Source organism: Tenebrio molitor, chromosome 8, assembly GCF_963966145.1.
Source record: "Tenebrio molitor chromosome 8, icTenMoli1.1, whole genome shotgun sequence".
Taxonomy (NCBI): domain Eukaryota; kingdom Metazoa; phylum Arthropoda; class Insecta; order Coleoptera; family Tenebrionidae; genus Tenebrio; species Tenebrio molitor.
Window position 1 is genome coordinate 14,464,916 of NC_091053.1, and position 18,614 is coordinate 14,483,529.

General features: G+C 33.6%; 3 long non-coding RNA genes across 4 annotated transcripts; 2 read left to right on the top strand and 1 right to left on the bottom strand.

Moving 5' to 3' along the window:
• The first annotated feature begins 7,010 nt into the window (after positions 1–7,010).
• On the top strand, positions 7,011–8,370 carry LOC138136268 (uncharacterized). Its single transcript, XR_011161235.1, has 2 exons — positions 7,011–7,434; positions 8,161–8,370. It is a non-coding gene; the product is annotated as an uncharacterized lncRNA (long non-coding RNA).
• LOC138136265 (uncharacterized) lies at positions 7,375–13,146 on the bottom strand. 2 transcript variants are annotated; one of them, XR_011161231.1, is made up of 6 exons: positions 12,678–13,140; positions 9,514–10,791; positions 9,190–9,455; positions 9,071–9,129; positions 8,568–8,957; positions 7,375–8,357 (listed from the first exon to the last, which is right to left on the bottom strand). It is a non-coding gene; the product is annotated as an uncharacterized lncRNA (long non-coding RNA). The 2 variants fall into 2 exon arrangements; XR_011161230.1 differs by lacking the exon at positions 7,375–8,357 and having other exon boundaries at positions 8,592–8,957; positions 12,678–13,146.
• A 3,338-nt stretch (positions 13,147–16,484) lies between these two features.
• On the top strand, positions 16,485–18,609 carry LOC138136267 (uncharacterized). Its single transcript, XR_011161234.1, has 2 exons — positions 16,485–17,092; positions 17,445–18,609. It is a non-coding gene; the product is annotated as an uncharacterized lncRNA (long non-coding RNA).
• The last annotated feature ends 5 nt before the right edge of the window (positions 18,610–18,614 follow it).

An 18,614-nucleotide genomic window follows, 5' to 3' on the forward strand; every position in this document is an offset into this window, starting at 1 on the left:
TCCATCAATCTATCTGTCTGAACATTCTTAAGCTAATCTTAATTAATACATAAACCTTTGATAACTACATTTTCTTACTGCTTTACAGGAAGTTACATTTAAACCAGCCTACTTGGCAAGTGTATTTTTAATATGCACTCACTTTTTTTTGTTTTGTTTATTAGAAGACATGTTTTGTTAACATATGGGTTTTTAAAGTTTCTATATGCATAGATTTATATTCACATTTTTCACATTGAAACCATAGTCTTTTTTTGGAAGGAGGATGGCAAAACTGTATTTATGAATACAGAAAGATACGCTTGTTTGAAAATCACACAAAAAATGTATCGGTGCTATTTAAAAAAACAAAGTTGGTTGCCATAGCAGCGAAACAAAAGAAGATAGGAACAAACTAGAAAGACCAGATGATGCAGGATAATACACCAACCAACTTTTATATTAAACATTTTTTCATAATTTTTCAAATTAAAAAGTTACAGCGATTATTTGATACTTTTGTTCCACCCTGTATAATGGAACATGGACAAATTGTAAATTAAACTCATTCTAACCTCGCAAGAGTCGCATATAAAAAATAGACGGTTAAAAGAGAAAACAGATTTCAGCAGACGAAGGCATATTTTTAACAGCTTGCACGCATGTAGATTTGGCTGCCTATATATTCAGGCGATTTTAAAATGTACTTATAATAGATACATACATATGTATTATTAGTTTGGCAAAGCAAATAAGTGAGAAAAAAAGAGACTTTGATAACGTTGTAAGTTGAGAATTTTGGTCTAAAAGGATTTACGAAAAATTAAAAAAAAAATAGTATACTTTGATAATGATCTCCATGGAGATGCTACACTGCGCCGCAAAATTAGCGCATACTGTGTAAAAACTAAAAAAGCCTGTAAATTTAAATTTTAAATGATGCATTATGAAAAGTGGTTTTCTAATGAGTATCGGATTTAAACTTTAAGATAATCCGAATGAACATTTTTGGTTTCCAAATGGCAATGAAAAATTTTCTAAAAAGGAATACGATTAATTTTCTAAATTATGCGTTAATTTTACGGCGCACTGTATACGATGATGCAAAAAAAGTACTACTTTCACTACGATTTTTCGTGTAAAAAAGTGCTACTTTCACGATTTTTCGTATAAAAAAGTACTATGGGGTACTACACGGCCTTTAGCGTAATTCAGAGTCCGTCATTTGTAATTTAGAATTAGTCAGTTGTAATTCAGAATCCGTTATTTTATTGATTTAAAAATGAAATTCTCAAAATAGGTAGGTATATACTTCTGAAACCAAAGTTTGTTATCCTGTTGGCAATGCAGGATATTTTACGAGTGATAACGACCCCGGCGGAATTGAAAGTACAACCCAACAAGTGATCTGAATTACAATTGATACTTTCTCAATTTTTTTTTCTGAAATTGAATTTACTATTCTGAATTACTATTAACGCTTTCTGAAATTGAATTTACTATTCTAAATTATAATTAAAACTTTCTGAAATACAAGTTAAAAATCTGAATTACAATCAACACTTTCTAAATACCACGACCTTCTAAATAGTCGAGACGCAAACGCTCTCTCCGGCCTGTTCATTTGAGCAAAATACCATTATGCACTTGTAAGCCGTTTGGCGCTAGTGAACGGGGGATTTGAGTTCGGAACCACGCGATTTGAAACTTGGCTTTCTGTCATTGTGTTGTCACTTTGTCGGATAAAGGCATTTTAATCGAAATTTTCGGTTAGTTAAGCATATTAATTGCATAGATAATCGTTCCTAATATACATATTCTTAAATACAACGAAATTTATGGAGATGTGAGTATGAATAATAATAATAATAATAATAATAATATTGTCTTTATTCGATAATTGTAGTTAAAATTCAATTAATACAATAACAGTTAATTCCAGAAAATAAATCAGTTACAACAGTGACAATTCTAAGAATACTAATAATAACTGGGGTGGCGCCTTTCAACAACGTTGCTCTTCCAAGTAACCACCCCCCCTCCCCCCCTTAAACTTAACCTAAATTCTAAAAAAAGAAAAAAGAAAAAAAAAGGAAAAAAAGAAAAATAAAAACCAAAATATGCATTATAAATCAAGATTGCGTACCATTTGAGTACCATGAAAATGAGTACATTCACAACGTAATTGGTGTAGCAAAAAGATATTTTTTAAATTTGGATTTAAAAACAGAAATGCTAGGTGACTGTTTTATTTCACTGGGAATCAAGTTATAGATTCTCGCGGCGCTATAGGAGAAACTTCTTTGATATAATGCCGAACTATGCGCAGGAACAATAAAATGATCGTTGTATCTAGTAGGACGGTTGTGGATATCAGAATGCTTGATCAGCTTTTTGTAGAGGTAATGAGGCAGCTGCCGTTTACTTAGCTGAAACAAAAAGACTCCAAAATGTAGCAGAAATCGCTCCGGCAGCCTCATCCAGCCTGCTTCCTTATATTTATATGAAATATGATCGAACTTACGTATGTTAAAGCAAAATCTCAGACAACAATTCTGCACTCTCTGAAGACTCTCTTTATCTTTATTTAAAATCGCAGGCCAGTATACAATACCACAATATTCAATGGCTGAAAGAATGAGGGTATCACATAATTTTAATTTTACATCTGAACTTAATATGTCTTTGAACTTATATAAATGTTTTAATTTGATAAATGAATTTTGAATTATTTTGTTGACCTGTTCGTGGAACCTTAAATTGCTGTCTATTGAAAGTCCTAAATTTTTTCCGTATTCTTGTGGTTTTAAAATATGTTTATTTAAGATAATATTAAAATTTATATCACTTAAAAGTGTATCCCGTCCCCTACCAATAACAAGGAGAGTTGTTTTCTGCTCGTTTAATTTCAGACCATGATTATTTGAGTTTGCAGATATTTGTTTAAGATCATAATTAATATTATTAGCAGCCTCTAGACGAGCGCTCAAATAGAAAGAGTAATACAACTGGGTGTCATCTGCATATTGATGTGTCTTACAGTACCTAATACCAGCTGTTATATCCGCGGTGTAAAGACTAAACAATAAAGGCCCCAAAATGCTACCTTGTGGTACTCCTCGGGTTACTGGTCTGAAATCTGACCTTTGGTTACCAGCAATAGTGCATTGCCGACGGTGACCAAGATACATCTGAAAGAACCGCACAACGGACTTTGATAAACCAAGGTAACTCATTTTTGATAATAAGATTTTATGATCTATAGTGTCAAATGCTTTCGAGTAGTCCAATAAAACTAAACATGTTAATTTATGCTGATCTACTGCATTAAAAATGTCATCTGTTATATGAAGAAGAGCCGTACTAGTACTGTACGAGGACCTAAATCCTGACTGTGTGGCTGGTAGTATATTGTTATCATTGACATACTGACTAAGCTGCTCATGCACTACTCTTTCCAATATCTTAGACATCGTCGGCAAAACACTGATGGGTCGATAATCACCGTGTGACTTTGGTTCAACACACTTTGGTAGGGGAATTACTAAAGAATCCTTCCAAGATTCAGGAAACTCACCAGCTTCAAGACATTTATTAATAATAAAAGTAACATGGGTTGAGACAAAAGGAAATACATTTATTAACATCTTTAAACTAATATGGTCTGCTCCGATAGCATTGCTTTTGATGGAATAAAAAACTTTTTCTATTTTATTAACGGTTACTGCTTCAAAAGTAAATTTATTGTCCGTATGAGGGAAATTATGACTTTCACATTGGTTTTTTATAAGGTTATAGTCACCCGGTTGTAAACTGGCAGGTTTGTCCAAAATGCTTTATTAATACTATTTAATTCTTCAATACTAAATTTGACACTATCTGAATTTTTTGTTTTAATGTTAAAGTCCTTAATTGTGTTCCAAAATGCTTTAGGACTGAGTTTAAATTTTTGTTGTAAATATGCTTTTTTTTCGGCATTAATACATGCGTTGACAAAGTTCCGTCGGTCCTTGTATTCCCGCCAATCCACTTCACTCCCTGTTCTTTTGTATTTCCTAAAAGCCACGTTCCTGAGATTCATGAGCAGCTTTAAATTTTCTGTGAGCCATGGGGCTGGAGGTTTTGTAATTCTAGCTTTCCTCATTGGCGCGTGTGTATCGTATAATTGTATAATATTTTGATTAAAAAAGTAAACCATTTCATCAACAGTGTTACATAAATAAATATAATCCCAATCAATTTGCAAGACATCCGCGGTAAATGATTCAAAGTTAAACTTACTGAAATCCCGATATGATTTAAACAGTGCAGGAGGTTTAGATTTCTTTATATTAAACTTCGCATACACAAAATTATGGTCTGAGATATCATCCATTCTAATATTATTTATCTCAATGGGCAGTAGATTATTAGGACAGACTAGCACATCTAAAATCGTTTGAGTAGTGGGAGTAATACGAGTAGGCGCATTTATTATTTGAACTAGATTATGTCTGCTAAGTATTCTAGATAATGATTGTGAATCTATATTGTTGCAAGCCATGTCAACATTCAGGTCCCCCCCAAACAATACTATATCATACTTAGGTGTAAGAAAGTTTAATATATTTTCGAGACAGTCAAGTGAAGTATTCAGACTTGCATTGGGAGGCCGGTATAGAGTACCTAAACATGCAGATTGTCCACCCAGTTTTATACTGATCCACAAATGTTCAAGCTGAGAGACTCCCGGGACGCTCCCAGACACATCAACTAACCTATGCTGCAGATGTTGCCGCAAATAAAAAGCAACCCCTCCACCTCTAGCCTTACGATCATTTCTCACAATTTTATAATTACCTATTGACAGAGTCTGATTCAGAACATTCTGAGTTAGCCACGTCTCTGAGATTCCCACAACGTCGCAATCCTCCATTTCCATAAACCCAGAAAACAAATCAAAGTTTGCAAGTATAGATCTACAATTAAAATGGGCAAAACTAAAATTACAGCTATTTTTAACTATATCTTTATAATTAGCGAAGAGGGCGACGATTAAGTCTGACCGTAGTCAATCCGAGACTGCAGCATGGCAATCTGTTTACTATATGTCGCACAGTTATCGTGATCCCCACAATAATGATTAGTTAGGAACGAGGTTTTAAATTTAGCATTGCTCTCGATACAAGTAATGCATTTCCAATCTTTGATATTACAGTTTCTGGTTTCATGATTCTGAGCACATTTGGAACAAGATGGATTAGCCTTGGTGCAATTTTTTTGAGTATGACCGAAGCGGGAACACTTGTAACACTTTATCACTCTAATGTAGTCATCACAAGTACAGGATTGCCACCCGACGAAAACTCGCCCAGCCGCCAACATTTTCCTACGTGTAGTGCTATTAGTTTCTATCACAAGATTGCGAGTATTTCCCGACTTCAATGTTGTAATCAATTTGATGTCTGGTACAGTAATTTCATCACTTACTTCCCTTAAATTGTTTAGCGTAACTATTCCATCAATAAGTTGATCTACAGGAACATCCTCGACCAGTTTGGAGCTAACACCCTTTATAATTAGCCGTGGATTCCACTTATGCGCATCTTGTATAGTGTAGCCCTGACCTAGCACCTCTTGCAGGTTATTTTTTAGCAAAGATCGCGACGTCTCATCGTTGCACCGGATTACAATACCATTTTTAGTAAACTTAGTATGGTCAATTTTGACATTTAGTTTTGCGGGATTAACAATTGACGGAATATTATTTAAGGCTACTTTATCATTTGCATCCCCCGATCCATCCTGCTTTATTATGATATCAGCTGTTGATGCATGCGTTTTTGTTGGAATTAGCACAGCTGACGAGGTTGTTTTGTTTACAGTCCTGTTTTTTACCACTGCACTATAAGAACTACCTTGATGAAGGTTTTTAGAGTCCTCAAGTTTATCTTGCAATTGCTTGTTGCAGACTTCCAATGTTAATATTAACTTATCCTGTAACCACTTTTCCCTCATCAAGTAATCGTTTTCTTTTTGAAGTAATTTCACATCAGTAGATTGAGCTGCTGCCTCACCTTCCGATTTCGACGAACAAGTCTTGCACAACCAATCCTTCCTATCAACTATCGCAAATAGCCTCGCCACACTTTCAAAACACCGTACATGGAGCACAACTAGGCACTTTTGTCCTTTACATCTGACCATACCACTTCGAATGCCAATATTACAAAAATTGCACGTGATTTTTGCATTATTTTCAGAGCGTCCGTTAGCTTCATCATCTTCATCGGACGCCATGATGATATTTAATTATTTCACGGAATTCAGTACTTGCTATAATACCCACAACATTGGAAGTAGATGCAGGAAAAGAATATGAAGATTTAAGCAGGCAAAGGAGTGTTTGCGGTGACTGAGAATGTTTCAGTCGGGATCGGTACATTAGCAGCACTATTGGAAAGGTTTGCCTACAACATTATGTTAGTGAAGAATATTTTTCAAATACATTTTAAATTATTGCAAGTCCATTACTGATTAAAAGATTTTTGAAATCCCTACCTGGGCAAATATTTAAACTTTCTGAAGCCAATTCATTAAATGTTTTTGTCTTTTTATAATCCTTACACGTCTCCAAATAGCATTTTACATGTCATCTTTTTGACATTTAACGTTTCGCGCCAATTTCGGCGCCGGCAAAGTAGCGCCAAACGGCGAACGCCGAAAACTGGCAAATGAACAGGCCGGAGAGAGTCAAGCGTCTCGACTATTTAGAAGGTCGTGCTAAATACAATTGACAAATCTGAATTACAATTCGTGTTTTCTGAAATCAAATTTACTAATTTGAATTAGATGTGATGGTGGTTGAGCTGACAATGGTACGGCGGGAGTCGAAAAAATTGGCAGCCTGTTTGTGCAACTTAATAACTAATACACTAATACACACTTATAGTGTGGTGATAAAGTAAGGAACAAAATTTATAATTGCGTTATTTAATGTTTTCAGGAAAACGCTCGGACAGGTGAATGTTATTTTTTAATTAGCTAGCCATCTTATGACATAAAAATTTTACTTGTGACGTCATGTATTTTTGCACAAAGACGTCATCATTGTTTTTTTTTTAAATGACAACCTCGCTTTTTTCTTCTCTTTTTGATAGACCTTCCTACTACCTAAACGATGAATAAACAAACATTGTTACAGTAAATTCAAAAAACTACTGGACTGTCAAAATTAAATTTTAAATAAACAGCTTGTTTTGACTGTACTTGGATATAAAAAAATTTCGCTAGAGTGTACCGACATCAAAATCTAGTTACAAAATATATTTAGGTTATGTTTTCATTTTTAATTATTGAACTAAAAATGTTTTGAATCATTTATTGCTTCGAACAATTGAAGTAAAATGCAGCAACTAAATGAATTAGAGCAATTTAATAAAGTTTATAAAAAAACACGCGACAAACTGAAAACAGGTAACAAATTAAACAATCAAAATCATCCAAAATAAACTAACCTGTTTCAATTATTCAGAAGAAAATTATTTAACACTTGATTAACACTTATCTCTCCAAAATTTTGATTTGTGAATCACAAGAACGAACACCAATTCTTAGTTAACAATACTGGAGCGGCTTTGGTACAAATTTGTAATTTCTTTCCGTTATTATCAGTTTTTTGTTTGTTCCTCATAATAATTTCTTATGACCCTCTTCTATCGCGCCAATAGAACCACCCTAGTTCGTTTTGAACTTTCCATTTAAACCTTTTTACAAAATACACTTAAATAATTTTGCAATTTATTTGACAATGTCAATTTAAACAAATGAATTGTTTGAAAAATTAAAAAATCATAGATAACAACTCGGCAATATGAAAATAACTAGTGATTTAACCAACATAACTGCAATTTTCATTTTGACAGTCCAGATGTTTATTGAATGGACTTTACCTTACATAAATAACAATTTTTTTGAGAAAATGACAAATTTTACTGACATTTTTTGAAAAAGTCCTCGCGATTTATTATCTTCAGAGGTAATTTTACTGTTCGAGTTTCCTCCATTTGCGTAATCGTTTCCCAAACTTTAATGTTTTTCAACTTTCACTAATTCACGTCGCTTCTTTCTTGGAGTGGAAAAAAGAAGTCGATGGTTCAGCAAGTTTTGACTCTTTTAAAATCGTTTTCTGCATCTTTTCAGATATACCAGGGGAGGCCGCGGCTCGCTGTTTATAATTAGCGATTGGAATATTCAACTCCTGATTGTCTCCAACACCCAGATTCGTTTTTCAAAAAGCGATAACGTTGGCGATAATTTCGCGAGCTTGACTATGTAAAATCTTCCCACACTGGCCAAGTTTGATGTGAAGCCATTCCAATTAATTGGTTCTAATAAACCTGTAAAACTCCAGTTGTATTAATTAAGTTTTCATTTGTAAGTCAATTGTTGTTAAAAGTGAGGTTATGAAATTAATTTTCGTATTTTTTTTTTGTACTCAGGAAAATACTGCAAGCGTTATCTTAAATTGTCTTGAGTAAGGCAGATTTAAAGCCTTGGGCAAATCTTGGAGTGTAAAAAGCGAAAATTGGAAATAAAGTTGCACTAACATTATCATGATTGATGAGACAAAATTTACTCACAAATTTTAATTAATTTTTGTACATAGTTATGTTTTAACCTATAATACAGCATAATTATGTTATTTCTTATCTTGTTTAAAAAGGAACTTTTTGAACTTTTAGTGCTGTTGCAATCATTTCATCCATGTCTTTTTTTGTCAATATTATGTTTGGTAAACAAATAATTCACATCTTTCCTATTTAATAAATTTTCTCATGATAATTGTTCACTGCATTGCTTCCTTGCATCTTCTAAAATTCTATCTGTTGTTACACCTGCTCTTAATTTTCAACGATTACATTTCTGTTTTCATTAGATAAATGTTGAGTCTAGTTCCACTTCATGACCAACATAGGTTTTTTGCAGATTGACAACACCTTAAATTTCAGCAGCATGAATAAATAAATCACTTAAATAGTAAAATATAATTCTAGTGGTTACTGGTTACCATTGATAAAAAACTTTATAAAATATCTTGATGGGCAAATACCTGCATCTTAACAGACCCTCCAGCTTTTCCAGTCCTCACTTTGTTATTTTTTTGATAACCTAAAATTGAATCAAATGTTATTAAATATACACACATCCAACCGAATATCTGAAAGATACCTTTTAAATCACTGTGGGTGCAGGCATAGTAAACTTCAGAGTATACAAATCTCTCTTATTCTTTTGATGAACTGTATAATTATATTCCTCAACAACAATAACAGTTGATTCACTTTGTGAACTCACTTCATGATCTGTCATACGGAGAGTATTGTCAATGTAATGACTTGTAAATTCTTTCAAAGAAGACAAATTTGGAAATTTGCACAAAGTGATAAATTGCGAAGGCCTCCAGGGTGTTAAATTGCATCAAACACCAGAGAAAGCTGCAGAAAGTAAGGTTGTCAATATTTGGCTGTCAGATATCTGGCCACACTATTTTACCTTAGGGAGGGAGGTTAGAATGAGTTCAAGGTTCAAGTTAGGTTGTTAGGTTAGGTACAATTTCTCCATGTTCTTTGCACGATACGTACGTACTGACCTTGACCTACATACGTGTCTGATACGTGTTTTAAAAACAGCTTTAATGTGCTAACTCTTCATTTTAAAGTAATAAGCCTATACCTAATATCTACAATAAGTTAATAGTGCAATGGCCAGTTTAGATACCCACAACGAAGATCTGTGCAACGAAGTGAAACTCTCGCCAACACAATTAAATTGGTTTAGGTGTGATCAGTGTGAATACAAATCCAGGCAAACGGGGAATTTAAAAAGACATAAACTTACACAACACACGCCCGTCGATGAAATAGAATGGTTTAAGTGCGAAGAATGTGAATATAAAACTAAGCAAGCGGGAACTTTGAAAAAACATAAACTTACGCGACACACGCCCCTCGAAAAAATAGAACGGTTTGAGTGCGATAAATGTGAATTTCAAACTAAACAACTGAGAAATTTAAAAATGCATAAACATTTACGACACACGCCCGTTGATGAAATGAAATGGTTTAAGTGTAGTGAATGTGAATATCAAGCTAAACAAGCGGGAGATTTAAGAAAACATCAACTTTACCGACATACGCCCGGCGATGAAATAGAATGGTTTCAGTGCGATAAATGTGAATATAAGGCTAAGGAAAAAGTAATTTTAAAATTTCACGTATCGATGAAACACACGACTTCTAATGAAATACGGTGGTTTAAGTGTAACTTTTGTGAATATAAAACTAAACAACGGGGAATGTTACCAAGGCACGTACGTGTAAGGCATACATATGCCCAAAATATAAAATGGTTTAATTGTGATCAATGTGAATTCAAAACTAAACACAACGGAAATTTAAATAAACATAAACTTTTGCAACACAAGCCCGTCGATGAAATAGAATGGTTTCAGTGTGATGAATGCGAATTCAAAACTAGACACAAGAGTAATTTAACAAAACATAAACATGTACAACACATGCCCATCGATGAAACGCTATGGTTCAAGTGTGGTAAATGTGAATATAAAACTAAAGAAACAGGACCTTTAAAAACTCACATATTTGCAAAACATCCACCTTCCAACAATACAATATGGTTTAAATGTGAAAAATGTGATTATAAATCTAAACAAATAGACACTTTAAAATCACACATGTTAACAACACATGTTTTCTAATAAAATGAAAAAAAAAAGTGCACGTATTGTTCTCAATTCTAAATTTCCACCACCTTGTAGTGACCCAGTTTAAAATTTAAATTTAAATTTCCGGTACCGCCACAACAGCGCGCCAAATGTGAAGGTACTAGCGGCTAGACTAGGAACTACGAGCGGAAATATAGCGGGGGATGGAACGGGCTCGCGCGGGCGGTTGAAGGGGGTAGTTCACTTTTGTTTAGTTTTTCGAAACGAACACACCTTGCGAAGAGCGATCCAAGTTTCTCAAAGTTGTAAGTTAAACCTGAACAATTACACTACCGTTCCGAGTAGATATTTTGTGTCCCCGTGAGGAATTCAACGTTTTTAATTCACCTGGGTAATTTATCCCACTTTCGTTGCTTTTTTTTTGTGTTTTGTTTTTGGGACCAGGACCACGTGGTAAGGGTATGTTGTAGATTTCATTTTGTTGCATGCTGTTTCTTTAAGAAGCGCCCATTTGTTAATTTTAAGTGTTATCTTTCTCCCGGGAGGTTCTTTTTTTTTTTAGCAATCTGGTAATTTCGAAAATACGGAGCCGTCGTCCGAACCGCGTGCGTCCATTTTGTTTTTGTTCTTCACTAACATTTTCTAACGGCACTCAACCCACCATTTTCTTTTGTTTAACATTGTCAGCGATTAGTGTATTCGTGATTTATGTTGTTTACTGACATTTGTGCCATTTAAAGTGGTTCTATTTTATCGTTATTTAACTTCACGTTTTGTTCTCTTTATTTCCTCATTGTTTAATGTTGCGGTTTGTTTTTGCTTATGTTATCCTTGTTTAATGTTGCGTTTTGTTTTGTGTATTTGATCATTGTTTAATGTTGCGCTTTGTTGTGTTGAATTTTCGCATCGTTTAATGTTACGCGTTGTTCGATAGAATTAAACCCGGTTTTTTTCCTTCGTGTTGTTGCTAGATTTCGGAAAAGTTAAAGTAAAATGTTGTAAGTGCGCCCCTGTGGGAGCTAGGTGACAATCAGGAAGTCGTGGGGTTGTTTAGTAAATTTCTGTGGAAGCTACGGTTATTTAGAGCCGTTAGCGGGGACGGACCTTAGTCTTTGCGGGAGCGGCGTCGGGATGTTTTCGTGAAGCTTCCGTCGACGGTTATAGAGACTTTGGGGTTTTGTCCGGAAACGGTTGGTTGGGGACGGCGGACCTAGGTCTTTGCGGCTGCGGTCTAGGAATGCTACTCGTACGACCCCGAAACGCTCTGTCACTCTTGCTGGGTCGGTGAAATAGTCTGACGTTCATTAATACCCCGAATATCTATAAACGTCGCTTGATTTCAAGATGATTCGGATCATTCTTCTGAGTCCCCTCGCAGCCGAAAGTTTGTTACCTCCAGCTCTAAGCTCCCGAAGGCGTACCTTGACCGCGTAGTTCCACGTTAAACATTGTTTTTGTCATTAATCGAATTGTAAAATATGAGTAATACCTGGGATACGGTTTTTGAAGAGGGTTTTTCATCCGTCCCTGTCTGTAATAACTGCCTTATAATTTGTTTACTTGTTTTGCAAGCTTTAAACTGTCATTTTGTCTGTCATGTGCCCGTTTTTCTGTTATTTTAAATATTGTTGCATTCATCTTGTCGTTTATCTTTGTGATGTACTCAACTAGTTAATTTCTTGTACTACGTTAAACTTAATTTCTGTACTTTGTATTCGTTCAAATTTCTTTTTCATCAAAGTTATTACAGACATTTTTAATAAAAGGTATTTTGCGTCCCTCACATGTGTGTTTTATTTGCGGCACTCTTCCAACTGGAACCCTCACCGTTTGCATTCCGAACCTTTTCCGCCAAAAGAAAATCACAACGTAGGGCTCCTCCGATTCGATGACGATCACGACCACATTTGTTACCGTTTTGCGCAGGTTCAAATATTTGGCGGAAAAAGTAATGTATTCAAATCATTACAACCTGTTGAATTATGTTGGCAAAGTAAAAACGTTTCTAAATTGGGGATTCTTATAATCAAAGTTGGCAATGTAATTATTTTATAAACATGATTCGAAAACATTAAAATTAGTTCATAAGTTTATTTTGCTTTTAAAATTTGATTTTCTACCTACTTACTTGCTGCATTTTAAAAAAGTTTTCGTTCTTTTCCTTTATTCTAAAATTTTGAGTTGCAGAAACGGAAATTGACAGATAACCTAACAAATACAGTCTGACGCATTTTTCACCAAACAACGTTGCCGGTTGTATTTCCAACGTAGAATACAGTGTTGGTGGAAATTTAGAATTGAGACAGACTATACTTAAAAATACACTTTCCAAGTAGGGTGGTTTGAATATAACTTCATATGAAATAATAAGAAAACGTCGCAGTTATCAAAGAGTTATGTATTAATTAGGATTAGCTTGAGGATGTTCTGTTTAATTATAAAATGTTATTTTAATATCAATAAACCAATGTAAGAGTATAAATTGCATTTTTTTTTCATGTTACGTACTGTCGCGAGCAGAAAAAACTGGTCGTCAGAATCATGTTTTGACGCAATGGAACATGCTCCATTGTAAAACGATCGTAAAATCATAACCTATCATGTTGTATGACATTAATTGTTTAATTTTTTGACACTTTGTTGACGTGGGCAAAATTAGGCAGTGAAAAAATTTTAATTTGTGACAATCTAACCAAATTTTGAAATGACATTGACGACCAGAATTTGTTGCTTGCGACAGTACTATTGCGTCATTAAATTTTGACATGTTTTTGTCATATACCTAAAAAAGTACTCTAAATCATGCTTTATTGAAATTGTCACACATGATTAATGAAATTTTTGTCAAATTTATCTACACAATTTGTCAATATTATTTATGTTTATAGTTTTTTATATTTATTTTCTATTTTTTATTATTTTCAAAATTGACAACAATCAAAATTAAGGTTATTAATACATAAAGATCGTTTTGGAATGTATGACAGTACGATGTCCAAAATTTATTGATCGCGACCGTACCTATTCAGTATGTTCCTTCTTACTTGCGCATCGGCGCCACTAGTGTGTATTGTTAAGTTTCTCGATAATAAATAAACTAAGGACAACGGTTGCGACGGACATTTCAATTTCACTTAATTTAGCGTAATGTTAAAAGTTAATCTTTAGAGTGGTATACAGGCTGTTTTCTAAGTTGAGGCGTTCCTTGTAACACGAAGTACTATACATAATTCTTGAGAATTTTACCCTAAATCTTCTTAGTAAAATGTTTGTATTAACGGAGATATGTAATTGATTGTATATTTTTATTGTTTTCTAAAATTTTGAGTCCGGTCCTGTCTATTTCTCCGCTGTACTAGATTAATAACTGACGTGGCCCAGGATGGTATCTTTCCGGAGATCGCTCTGCGTACTCTCTGGACGCCGCAGCTGCATTCTGATAACGTGATAACATTGCCCATACATTAGCAGCATATCTGTGAGCTCATTATTTTCCTAATAATAAAGCCATTCCGACTAATTAGATGACAACTCTGACAGTATTTTTGATTAACGTCCATGCTCATTTGATTTTTTTTTTTGTCAATTCTAATTTCTAACAAATCAGCGCAAAATTTGAGCAGGACCGGTTTCAAAAATTTCAGAAAAATTAACTTTTGTATCTTCATTGTCGTACACATTTTACTAAGGTGATTTTGGCTAAAACTGTCTAGTAAAGTAAAGGTGGCACTATAGACAGTTCCTGTTTTTTCTGCAACTAACTATACATTATGGAAAAAAGCAACCTAACCGAGTCCAAATTTACGAAGGTTTCATGCAGTGCCACCTTTACTTTAAAAAGTAAAGGTGGCACTGTTTCATGAGATTTTTACAACTTCCTGGTCACAGCGCGGAAGAAATAAGTGGGGTTTTGCTATTCTTAAAGTCTTAGAAAAATTCAATATTTACAAAACACCAGACAAACTAATTGCCTAAAGTTATGATGGAGCTGCTGTTAAGACGGCCTTACACCAAGGCAACAATTGGCAACATGTTGCCTGCAACAAAACATATCCGGTTGCAGTGGTGTAAATACCCGAATAAAAAAATGTTCTTAATTGTATTGTCAACTTAAACAGTCCTTCTTGATCACCCAAACAGGAATTATTGACCATTTACCACAGGAACGACTTTTGTCTAGCCAGTGGAGCTTTTCATATCCTTCAGTTTCTCATAGACAATAACCTTTCAAATGTTTTCTTTTCCAAGAAACAACAATTAACAATATTACAACCCCAATGGCGCAAGATGTTTTTCAACGTTACATACTTAGAAAAAAGACATTTATTTGCACGTAAGTGCGACCGAGAGTCAAGCCAGGTTGTGTGCTTTAGTCATGTGTTCTATTCAAAAAGAGCTAATTCAAACGACAGAAAATTTTATTTTGATGAAAATTAAATTATTTCCAATTTATACCGGGTATCAACTTTATCTAGGGTATCAACCACCAAACCTGGCCATAGGCACATTACACATATTAAAATAATATATGAGTTGCTATGAAGTATACATAGATATTATTGTGTAATGTCATATTGACAGTTTGTAATTATCATCCGTACAAACAATGCCATCAGGAAACTTTTGATGTAGGTAATGTAGAAAGTAGAAATACTTTTGAAATTTGGAAAAGGGAAGAACGATCACAGAGCAGTATTATGCTCAATTATTGGTCAAATTTGACGAAACAATAATACCTATAATCTGTTTCAAAATCAAAAATCCACCACCTGTTGAATTATGTTGGCAGAAAAAAAGAAATCCCTAGAATAAGTTTCATTTTTCTGGGTTGGCCTAACCTTCCGCCAAAATTTGACCTTCAGTGTGTCACAAATATCAAATTATAAAAATGCCTCGAAAAACAAGGAATGTTTTAACCGCTAAATTAAAACGAGCGTTCATTAAGTGCTTCGAAGAATTTAAAAAACACGATGAACTACGTCCAAAACGGCTGTCAACAGTTTTATTTCATAACCCCACGTTTTTCTGACACTTTCAAACACACTAAAACAAAAGTTGGCGACGTTGTCGGTTGTATTTTCGAGGTAGAATGCAGTGTTGGTGCATTTTTGATTTTGAAACAAATTATATGTTTCATAGCAACTCATATATCTGCAGCGGTCGTGAAAAAGTAAAATAGGTAAGTCAAATAATTTCAAAAATGAGTTAACGATGTTTACACCTTAATAATAAATCATGGAATTAAATAATTCAGATTTTCACAGTTTAAAATTTACTTATATTGAAAGCAAGTACAGGTAGAAAGAAGTTTCTATTTAATTACAGGATTTTAGGAATGATGTGGAATTTTGAATCGTTGCCCTGAAAAATTAACATTTTCGACTTACCTACTTTTTCACGACCGCCACAGATATTATTTTAATATGTATAATGTACTGTCGCGAGCAATAAATTTTGGTCGTCAATGTCATTTCAAAATTTGGTTAGATTGTCACAAATTTAAAAAATTTCCCTGCCTGATTATAACCACGTCAACAGTGTCAAAAAATTGAGAAAAAAATGACTATTAATGTCATACAACATGATGATAGGTTATGATATTTACGACTGTTTTACAATGGAGCATTTTCGATTACGTCAAAGAATGACCTTGAAGGCCAAAATTTATTGCTCGCGACTGTATGTACCTATGGCCAGATTTGGTGGTTGATACCGGGTATACCGATAAATATTGCCTAACTTTTAGTTCCTGTTTTTCTCAGCAGAGGCATCTCAGTCAGGGGTAGGGCACTCTAATAGACGACCTTGAATCAAGTTTAATATTTTTCGGCCACTACAGATGGCGCTCAGATCAGAAAAAAATTAAAACGTTTGCTACTACCAACACAATTTAGCAATTCCCATGGTTGGTCATCCTGGTTAAATCCCCAATCCGAGGCACTTTCCTAGTAATTCCCAGAACAGTGTTACAACGCGTGACGTAATATAGTGGATAGTGGAAAAAGTTGATTTTGTCTTTTTGTGTTTAATTTTTAAGTACTTTTGGACAATTTATAAAAAAATGAAGCCGTGTTGTGTACCCGGATGTGAAAATATTCCAAGTCGCAGGTAGGCTGTAAAAATTAAATTTTTAAACTTTGATAATAATCAATCAATGTTTTTCGAAAAATCTTTTATTGTTATATTTTATTTATAGATATTTTATACCAAGAGAAATACGAATTCAAAAAATTTGGATTGAAAGAATCCAAAATCCAAAACTTCTAGGCTTGGAGCCAAAATATGTCGGTAAAAGTTTTGTTGTGTGCGAAAAACATTTTTCACCGATTTGCAAAGATGCAAGAGGACGTTTGTTAAAGAATGCTCTACCTACAATAAATCTACCAGGTATTATCATGTTTGTCCTGATTAATTATTTTTGGCCCTTTTTTACTGAGAAACAATAACGACGAATTCGCAACGTCTAGTCTACACATGGTAAACTTTATCAAGCTGCAAAAATTGTTAATTTGGAATCACATTTGACATGATTATAGTATTTTTTTTTTACATTTAGAGGTCATAAGTAAAGTAAAAATTTTTATAGCAAATGAAAAAGTCATTATTGTTGTATAGCAAGAGGAAATCTATGTGTTACTAGTCATTATCCTTTCCCAGTAAAAAAAAATTCTACCAGATAGGTCGTAGGTGTGTTTGACTCCCAAAAATTCAAAAAAATTATATTATGTTTGTTTCTCAGGCTTTAAGGAATCTTCCGGGACAGAAGACTGCTTCAGTCACCCTCAGGAAGAATATAAATATGTTACACCTGAAAAAATAAAAGGTAGGTCTGTTTTTATGTGATAGTCAGGCGCGAATCTACCAGAAAATTTGTTCTAAACGAAAAAAAAAATTTGTAAAACTTCAATTTGTCATTCATACAATAACATTTGAATGTTCAGCAATTTATGATTCGAAAAAAAAATATGGAATAAAAACATAGGTATAGGAAACGAAAAGTCCGTAACATGTAGACAATAAGTAGACATAAATAAAAGTAAAACTCTTTCACACCCTCAACATGGCGTATTTTAAACGGAACACAAAGAAAATCAGTGTATAAAATATCTGCTCAAACAGTACAGATTTGTACATTTTAAGCACACAATAATTCGATAATAGTATATTATGATGCGCTTTTAACGTCGCAAGTGCTTTAAAGACCCTTAAAAGTCTTAAAAAGTATGTTATACGCTATTTTTTATTATACTTGCACTACAATCTGAAAATTATAACAAAAAAAGTAAATTGAAATACCTTTTCCGAAGTAATCTGTGTCATTAATTGTTGAGATAGAAATGGTCAATTGTTGTTGTTTCGTTCTCCTGTATATTTGTTAAAAAATGTATATAAATGTGTAGGTATTTATTATTATTATTATTTAAAATGTAGGTGAATTTGAAAAAACGGGAAATGACATATTTCATAATGTAAATTTGGTTTTAAAATGTTTGTCAATTAATTGTCTACTTGACAGTACCTATCAAATAATTTTTAAACAAATAATGTCATTGAATTATTTATGTATAAACTGACGTACCGTCAAATAATTGTAATCTATTTCTAAAAAGCCATTTTCAAACTATGACAAACATGAAAAGAAACATGTCGGGTTTTTAACATTTCCCGTTTTTTTTTTAATTGAAATACATACAATGCCTGGCAATAAAAACTAGACATCACTTTTGTGTTACGTCAAAATCCAAATGTGTAATTAATGTTTTTTTGACACTGACATTTAAATGATGGCTTTTTCTTTGCCGGCCATTGTATATGTAGAAACGCCTTGTTTTATGCATTCGCTTTGTTCGTATATCAATTTTTGTATTCTTACTTGTTTTATAATAAATATTGTAACATTTTAACCTTG